General features: G+C 45.8%; 1 long non-coding RNA gene across 1 annotated transcript; it reads right to left on the minus strand.

Annotated features, from left to right (window-relative positions):
• Positions 1–2,438: 2,438 nt before the first annotated feature.
• Positions 2,439–6,158, minus strand: LOC147979842 (uncharacterized). The gene is made up of 2 exons (XR_015619027.1): positions 5,670–6,158; positions 2,439–2,729 (listed from the first exon to the last, which is right to left on the minus strand). It is a non-coding gene; the product is annotated as an uncharacterized LOC147979842 (long non-coding RNA).
• Positions 6,159–9,753: the final 3,595 nt, after the last annotated feature.

The following is a 9,753-nucleotide window of genomic DNA, read 5'->3' on the forward strand; positions in this document are numbered from 1 at the left end:
CCTAGTTTATGTGTTGCTTTGTAAGGGGCTGATTTGGATCCATATGTTTCATGCTATGGTTAGATTTATTTTAACTCTTCTTCCGTAGTTGCGGATGCTTGCGAGAGGGGTTAAACATAAGTGGGAGGCTTGTCCAAGGAAGGGCAGCACCCAAGCACCGGTCCACTCACATATCAAATTATCAAAGTAACGAACGTGAATCATCTGAGCATGATGAAAACTAGCTTGACAATAATTCCCATGTGTCCTTGGGAGCGCTTTGCTTTATATAAGAGTTCGTGCAGGCTTGTCCTTTGCTACAAAAAGGATTGGGCCACCTTGCTACACCATGTTTGCTTTTGTTACTTGTTACCTGTTATGAATAATCTCATTATACAACTATCTGTCGCTGATAAATTCAGTGCTTGCAGAGAATACCTTGCTGAGAACCGCTTGTCATTTCCTTCTGCTCCTTGTTGGGTTCGACACTCTTGCTTATTGAAAGGACAATGATAGATCCCCTATACTTGTGGGTCATCACTCTACCCTTCTTCAGATCGCCGGCTGTATCATCTGGATCATCATCGTCACCGTCCTCCCCCCTCCGGATGCTACTCTCTGGCAGCCCAATGTTGTTGTTGTTGTCCGCCATCGTTGGTCTGGGTGTAGGACTGTTGCGTAGCCGTCTGGGTGTGTAAGACTATTGTTGCTGGTAGTTGCCGAACTGGGTGGGATCCGAGTCTTGCACCTGCCCGTCCTCATAGTCCCCTCCTCCTCCCTCGCCTCCGTCATGGATTATATCGAGCACCTCCTGATAACCCACAAGTATAGGGGATCGCAACAGTTTTCGAGGGCAGAGTATTCAACCCAAATTTATAGATTCGACACAAGGGGAGCCAAAGAACATTTAAAGGTATTAGCAGCTGAGTTGTCGATTCAACGACACCTGGAGATTAATTATCTGCAGCAAAGTGATCGGTAGCAAAGTAGTATGACAGTTTGATAATAGTAGCAACAGTAACGGTAATGGTAACAGTGATAACAGTAATTTGGTAGCAAGTGTAACAGTGATGATAGCAGTAATAACTTAGCAAGAACAATATGAGATAAATTCGTAGGCATTGGATCGATGACTTGTTGGATGATATTCATTAAGAGACCGTTATAACCTAGGGCGATACGGCACTAGCTCCAGTTCATCAATATAATGTAGGCATGTATTCCATACATAGTCATACATGCTTATGGAAAGAACTTGCATGACATCTTTTGTCCTACCCTCCCATGGCAGTGGGGTCCTATTGGAAACTAAGGGATATTAAGGCCTCCTTTTAATAGAGAACCGGAACAAAGCATTAACACATAGTGAATACATGAACTCCTCAAACTACGGTCATTACCGGGAGTGGTCCTGACTATTGTCACTCCGGGGTTGCCGGATCATGACACGTAGTAGGTGGCTATAACTTGCAAAATTGGATCTAGAACATGGATATAATGGTGATAACATAAACGGTTCAGATCTGAAATCATGGCACCCGGGCCGAGAGTGACAAGCATTAAGCATGGCAAAGTCATAGAAACATCAATCTTAGAACACAGTGAATACTAGGGATCAAGCCCTAACAAAACTAACTCAATTACATGATGAATCTCATCCAACTCCTCACCGACCAACGAGCCTACGAAGGAATTACTCACTCCCGGTGGGGAGCATCATGGAATTGGCGATGTAGAAGGGTTGCTGATGACGAAGAACGGATATCCCCCTCTTCGAAGCCCCAAACGGACTCTAGATCTGGCCTCCCGATGAAGAACGGGAGGTGACGACGCCTCCGTCTCGTGGATCGCGATAATTCTTTCCTCCTTATTTTTTTCTAGAAAAATAGGATTTTATAGCATCGGTTTCAGGGTCTGCGGGGCCACCAGGTGGGTGCCAGGAGAGGGGGCGCGCCCTAGTGGGTTGTGCCCACCCAGGTGCCCCTCTCTGGTAAGTCTTGGCTCCAGAAATTCTTGTTTATTGTATAAAAATTCACCGCAAAGTTTTATTCCATTCTGAGAACTTTTATTTCTGCACAAAAACAACACCATGGTAGTTCTGCTGAAAACAACGTCAGTCCGGGGTTAGTTTCATTCAAATCATGCAAATTAGAGTTCAAAACAAGAGGAAAAGTGTTAGGAAAATTAGATACGTCGAAGACGTATCAACTCCCCCGCGCTTAAACCTTTGCTTGTCCTCAAGCAATTCAGTTGGTAAACCGAAAGTGAAAAAGAAAAACTTTTACGAACTCTTTTGTTCTTGTTTGCAAAAATAAGCTTAAACAACACCCAGGTTTTCGGCCAACACTATAACTAATGTGACGCCCTCGATTCAATCATACACTAATCATACACGCAAATGTGTACGATCAAGATCAAGGACTCACGGGAAGATATCACAACACAACTCTAGACACAAATTAAAATAATACAAGCTTTATATTACAAGCCAGGGGCCTCGAGGGCTCGAATACATAAGCTCGAATACACAAGAGTCAACGGAAGCAACAATATCTGAGTACAGACATAAGTCAGACAAGTTTTCCTTAAGAAGGCCAGCACAAAAGCAACAACGATCGAAAAGGCAAGTCCTCCTGCCTGGGAGCCTCCTAACTACTCCTGGTCGTCGGCGGCCTCCACGTAGTAGTAAGCACCCTCGTGGTAGTAGTAGTAATCATCGGTGGTGTCGTCTGGCTCTTGAGCTCCACCATCTGGTTGTGACATCCGGAAAGAATGGAAAGGAGAGAAAAGAGGGAGCAAAGCAACCGTGAGTACTCATCCAAAGTACTCGCAAGCAAGGATCTACACTACATATGCAACATTATCAAAGGAAGGCTGTATATGTGGACTGGGCTGCAGAAATGCCAGAATAGAGAGAAGGCCTAGTCCTATCGAAGACTAGAATCTTCAAGCAGCTCCAAGCATCTTGCAGCATCAGAAGAGATAAGAGTAGCATAAAGTAAAGTAGTAGTAGTATCATCAACCTCGGCCAGAGATCCTTCCTCGACTCCCTGCGAGAAAGCAATCCCAGAGCCATACTATCCATTTCTCATCACAAGTATTCAGTTCTAGTTGTATCAATCGGGATACAACTCCAAGTTTCCGTTACCGTCGGACAGGCTATCGATAGATGTTTTCTTCCCTGCAGGGGTGCACCAACTTACCCACCACGCTCGATTAACTCCGGCCGGACACACTTTCCTGGATCATGTCCGGCCTCGGCCAAACAATACGCCGCAACCCGATCTAGGTTTAATAGAGAGGTCAGCACGCCGGACTAAACCTATGCCCCTAGGGGTCATGGGCCATCGCCCCGGGAACTCCTGCACGTTGCGAACACGGCCGATGAGCAGACCTAGCTATCTCCTTCAAAAAGGCAAATGCTTACAGTCCAACCCGGCGCGTGCCGCTCAGTCGCTGACGTCTATTAAGCTTCGGTTGATGCATACGACGTAGAACGCCCATACAATGCCCATGTGATGGTTAGTGCTATCAGGCCAGAGGCCCCTCGGATCAAATATCCAAACCGTTAGTGTGTTGGTAGTGCGGTCACGAGCAGAGACTCATGAAAGATGTGACCCCGTCGCCCCATCTCGAGTACTTGCGGCAAGGGCTAAGAATGCCCGGCCAAGCCTCGTAAGTATCTCGCGGGCACCTTCCAGGTCAACCCGACTCCACATCACTCGCTATTAAGCTCACACGGGTACCCCTCAGGGCCGACCCGTCTTTAGTAACATGGTTCAGTGTAAAGTTATAGTAACCATAGTAACTGTGTGTCTAACACCAAGGGGAAAACCTGAGGAATCACCCTTGGTGAATTCCACCTGATGTAATCACCAAGGTGAACGTAAGAGGATCCACCCTCGGGGTTCACACTTGAAGGGTTGCACGATAGAGCCGTATTGAAAGTGGTTAAGGAGGAAATCACCCTCGATGACCACGACCGAATAGCCACACTACAGAGATCTCATCAGGAGTGATGTAAGAGGTCCCACCCTCGGCACTCGATGGTAACTCTGTAGAGTCGAGCAACAAAAGGGGAAAGTGATGTGCGGTGTCGAGGCCTGGTGTTCAATCCCGTTGATCGGGTCTTCAATGATGAAGCGGGGGCAACAAGGACGAGGTGGGGGTCACTGATGGATCACTAACCAACCTATACTAAGCAGTTTAGGATAAGCAGGTAAGGTACAACAGCAGATACAAAAGCAGGCTATGCATCAGAATAGGAGCAAACAATTATAGTAGCAAAATCTAATGCAAGCATGAGAGAATGGAATGGGCAATATCAGGATGATCAAAGGGGGGGCTTTCCTGGTTGCTCAGACGAGAAGGAGGGGTCGTCGGTGACGTAATCAATCACATGGGCATCAGCATCGTCACGGGGTCTACCGAAGAGAAGAGGGGGAGAGAAACAGTAAATACATAGCAAGCAAGTGCATAACAGGATAACAAGCAGAGCTAGACGTGTTCTAACGCGGTGCTGCACGATACCGGCGAAGGGGGAAGTCAACCGGGAATGTTTTCCCGGTTCCGGACCTATGTCAGACAGATGACCGGAGGGGGAAAGTTTCATGTTCAGCATGCTAGGGGCATGTGATAGATGAACAGACCGCATATTCGGATTCATTGGATTTTTCTGAGCAACTTTCATATAGAAAATATTTTCATCCGAGTTACGGATTATTTTATATGATTTTCTAAAGTTTTAACAAAAAATATGGAATTTCCTAAAATTGGCTAAAGTCTGAGAATTATTCAGTTTTAACACCACTTAGGTGTTTTCCAAAGGCTATAACGAATGTTATGTAGTTCTAATGAAGACACTTCCTATATGTGTTTTAGTCTACAGCAATAGCACTACAAGGCCATGCCCTTTGATGGCACACCAAGTCCCTGTAACTTGTTCATTTTCTGCTCTCAAGTTGCTATGGCAGTATATTTGTTTTTAGTTTTTCCAGTTAATAGAACATAGACTTTTGTCATTTTCATAGGAATTAAACCAGGCAATTTTTGGATTTGGTCCAATGGAACGTTTTGAACCTTGTATACTAGCTTCTCGTATTTTTTTATTCCTATTAACAATTGTTTTGCCGGAGTTTAGGGGTTGTCAAGAGGGTTAGTCATCGTAGATTTAGAAAAGCTAGCTAGCTAGCAGCTACAGTAGCTAGTAGTAGTATAGACAGAGCAGCGTTGGCAAGGAAAGAAGCAGCAGAAGTGCGGCAGCAAGCAGAGCATCAGCGCGGGGAGCAGCGAGCAGGCGGCCGCGTGGCTGGGCGCCGCTGGGTGGGGCACGGCGCGGCCAGAGGCTGGCGCGGTCGGGCGGAGGCAGGCACGGGCGGTAGCAGGCGGGGCTGCGCGGGCGCGCGCGGTGGCGGCAGGCGACGGCAACAGCGGTCGCGGTTGGCTGTGCGGGGGGCCGGCCAGGTGAGGAGGGCACGATGGGGCGTGGCGCGGACGGCGCGGGTCGCGGCCAGGTGCAGTTGGGCACGTGCAGGGGCACACGGGGCGCAGTTACACGAGACAGAGGGGCCGCGGGCAGCAGCGAGACGCGGCCGGAAGCACGGCGAATGCAGCTCCGGGCAAGACGATGTGCGGCGGCCTACAGCGTGTAAAACGAAGGGGGCATGAGGAGAAGCAACGGCGAAGCTCACAGTGAGGACGACGGGTCGGGAAGTGGGCTCGAAGAAGGCTTGAAGACGACGATCCTTGGCGGGGATCCATGACGACCGAAGGTGGAAGGCGGAGCCGATCCCATCGATGTAGGGCTCTGTGCTCGAGTCCAATGGCACAGGCGATCTCGCGGACGGCGAAGGTTCTCCCTGACGTGGCCTCCGGCGAGGGAGAGCACGGTGGCCGCGTCCATGGCATCGGCACGGCGACAGATGTGCACGAGTGCTCGTGCGAGAGGGAGAAGGGAGCGGAAGTGAGAGGAGAGTGGGCGAGATCTAGGGGAAATCGAGGCGCCAGGGGGGCGGTCTAATCCTCCCGTCGGTGGCATACGGGGCGCGGTGCCGGGTCCGGCGGGGACGAGCGGGAGCCCCCTCCCGGTCGGTCGTACAGGGGAGGAGAGGGAGAGACGACCCGGGGAAGGGTTGGACCGGTTGGTCCAGTTGGGCTGCCTTGGCCTTTTGGGCCAAGGGGCCCAGGGGGTCTTTTTTTTTTCTTTTCACCTTTTCTCCTTTTAGGTTTATGTTTTCTTTTTGTTTTATTAAAACAGAGACAGAGGGAAAATTTTGGGCTACCAAAATACCTTGAAAAAGGTGGGACTAGACCACTTAAATTCTTTGTAGTATTTGGCACTGCCACAAATAGTTTGAGGGACAATTGAAACCAATTGGAATTTTCACAAATAAAATAGCATTTTAAAAATGCTGAAATAGCACGGTTCTAATCGCTAAAGTCCATCTTGGCTTGGAGGTGATGTTGGTTCCCTTAAAAATTAAATGTTATGGAATTTTGGGTCAAAGATGAACTACTTTGCAGCAACTTTCGTGCAACTTCATAATTCGCTTGCAAATTGAGTTTGACTTGAAAGTGGAAATTTCAAAGGATATTTGAATCAAAGGTGATCAAGCACTGTTTACTAAAATGATTAGCTTAATCACAGTGGGTTACTGTAGCATGACACTGGGGGTGTTACAAATCTCCTCCACTACAAGAAATCTCATCCCGAGATTTAAGGGGAGGAGTAAGGGGGAAGACTCAGGAAGGATGGAGCTCAACCAAGATAGGTACCTGGGGGCTATCTGAGTGAACGTGGCATAGAGGCACCTCTCGAGTTGAAACTTAGGAAACATCGAGAGCAAAGTATGAAGGTACAATAAAAAGTTTTCAAGCAAATGGACATCTGATCGATACCTGAACAATGTGTGAAAAGGGGTTCAGAGCATCGGGAATAGATCATATCTCGAAAGGTGGCTCGTGATAACACACAAAACCAAGGGCATAGGATACTTCAGAATCAAGGTTGTATAGGAGAGTCAGGTTCCGATCCTGTGGAACTGTCATGAAAGTCGATCGATAGTAGGGAGGATGGTGACATCTTACTGGCCGCGACAACAAGGTATGTCAGAGGATAGTCTGTCAGTTATGTCGGTAACAACATCAGTACCATGTGTGAGGGACAAAGAGAACCATTTTCCTTCTCGTTAATTCGAGGCGTGCCAATAGGCAAAGTTCGTGTCCATCAGTGATACCGAAATGTCAGCAACATTAGTAACAGGGTCTCACTGACAAGGTTGTACATCGGGATGTTTTATAAGGATTTATTTCTGATTATATCATATAGATCACAAGAAAGGTTTAAACAAACCAATGGACAAGAAAAATATGATTATCAAATCAAACAGTCCAATAGAAAGGAAGATGTGTTTACAAATAAGAGTTGGGAGTATATCCTCCCCAAGGAAAAGCAGAGCATGATAGGGCTCCAAGTATTAAACCATTTAGACAAAGGGGCAAGGAATTTATGAGGTTTACCCATACAACGGTGTTTGGATAATTGATCAAGAATAGTTAGCATTGCGCTCCCAATGTTCTTGTTGATGATCGGAGTACCATAGACATGCTTCGAGATAGCATTGACATGGCCAATAGGTGAAGATCAGACTTTGGAAACACAAAGGATCCATCAGGAATAACTTTTAGGATAAGTCTTACAATTTCCTCATGGAAGAATGGTTAACCTTGCTAAAAAGGAAGTTATAACAATAGGGCCTCCGGCCAAGTGTGCTAAGCACGACATCACCTTACCGGGTCACATAAAAACCATTGTTGTAACTCTTGGGAATATGTTCCAGCCATCATATCTGACCGAGATTCAGATTTGATTGGTGTCAGGATAACTCACACTCAGGATGCCTGAGAAGAAAGGTGCAAGACAAATTGTCGAGATGACATTGTAAGATTATCGGGAATTGAACTATGGAAGCGAGTTACGAAACAAGAGTCATCATTAAATCAAGGAGAGGATGAGGAGGTGGCTGCTGGAGTCGGCGACAACTCATCGAGATATCAAAAAAGATGGATTCTAACAATTATGTGAACAAGGGGATACATTTTTCAGATCAAGTAATATAATGATGTATGCTCGAGGAAAGCATACACAACTGATAATTGGTTGAAAGGTGCACCCGAGATATGGGCTTAGGTAGCATGATCAATGTTAGAATGGTGATTCGATAGCCAATGGTCTAAGAATGAAATATCAACCATTAACTTCAAAGCAATAGGGTCGCTAGAAGTTTTTAATTCATACATCCAAGTTCAATTGTCGATTTTTTGGTTGGAAACAACACGGGGACCAATAAGGAATGGTGATGGTGAGAAGTATCACTTGTATCAAGAATTCTCAAGAGGTGGTAAAATTCCCACGACATTCTTGACATAAAAGGTGGTAATATTCCAAGGTAAAGAAGAACAAATGCTGGATAGCAAGGAACTCAAGGCATAAAACAAAACACGGACAAGTTTGTGTTGGAGGGAAGGCAATAAAGTGGCTGATGATAACACAAATCATCAAGGGCAAGGATGGCATTTCTCATAATGAATTTGATTGATATCTAGAAGAGATCATAAGGTTGATGATGATCATGACACATTTGTTGAGAGATTTCATGAAGATGTAATCGATCAGCGACGACATCAAGTCAAAGGAACGATGAAGCGAAGGGTTATTGGAACCATGGGTATGACACAAACTCAGAAACCAAGTTTGTGGTTCAAGGTGAAACGATAAGACGAGGAAATCGACGTAAGCTTAGATTATTGTCGAAAGATGTGCTCCGGTAATAAGGAACGGGTACACGGTTAAAATTTAGCACGATAATGATATAGCCAATCATGCTAGGAATGACTTGAAGGGTTATTAAACTCACGAGCAATGAAGATTACTTAGAGTTATTGAATCGGAGTGCGGGATCGATTCACTTATCGGTGTTCTCAAGTGACTATTAACACATAACCCGGGGGGCATTGGAATCGGTGAGAATAATAGTTGATGAAGAACTCATAAGTTATGTAGTTCCGTGATATTCTCGAGATACCTGAGGGTATACTCGAAGGTAGAGCGGAATAGAGGTTGGATAGATGTATTGACCTGCAGAAGACAAGTACTTCAACTTGTCCGAGAAATGGGATCAAAGAAGAACAATATGGTCGGAACCATAGCTCCAGGGGATCCAATTTAATGACATTGAAAGAATTACCCAAATGATTAAATATTTTGCAAGAAGCTTCCATGATAAGTTCCACATCGGGTCCATGGGCATGAACACAAAGTTCAAGGTCGACTCCCACTTCTCCAATGCATAACCTTCCACTCACTTCTCATTTTCGAAGAAGTTGTAATATTGAAATTTTATCTGACATAACACCAGTAGAGTATGACCCGTAGTAGTTTCCGAGTTCACACAGATTGAGGAAGGCATAGGTGCAACCCATTGGGGTATCTTAGAAACATATACCACAAGCTTTAGGAGTAAATAACACAAGCTCGAAAGTGGAGCATGGTTGCCAAAGAAGAGGATAGAATTTACCAAAGGCATTATGTATCCGATGAAAGGCTCATAAGTTTAATGAATATGAAGGACGGTGTCGGACAAAATCCAACAAAGGATCTGGTGGTCCATAAGGGATCAGATGTGAGTATCGGTACTCAACCAGAGGAAGAAAGAATGCAAGGAGATCAGATAATAGAAACAACTGACTAACTCAAGGCTCAAATGCAAAGGAATT

This window comes from Triticum urartu, chromosome 3A (assembly GCF_056163025.1).
Source record: "Triticum urartu cultivar PI428250 chromosome 3A, HENAU_Tu73, whole genome shotgun sequence".
Classification (NCBI taxonomy): Eukaryota; Viridiplantae; Streptophyta; class Magnoliopsida; order Poales; family Poaceae; genus Triticum; species Triticum urartu.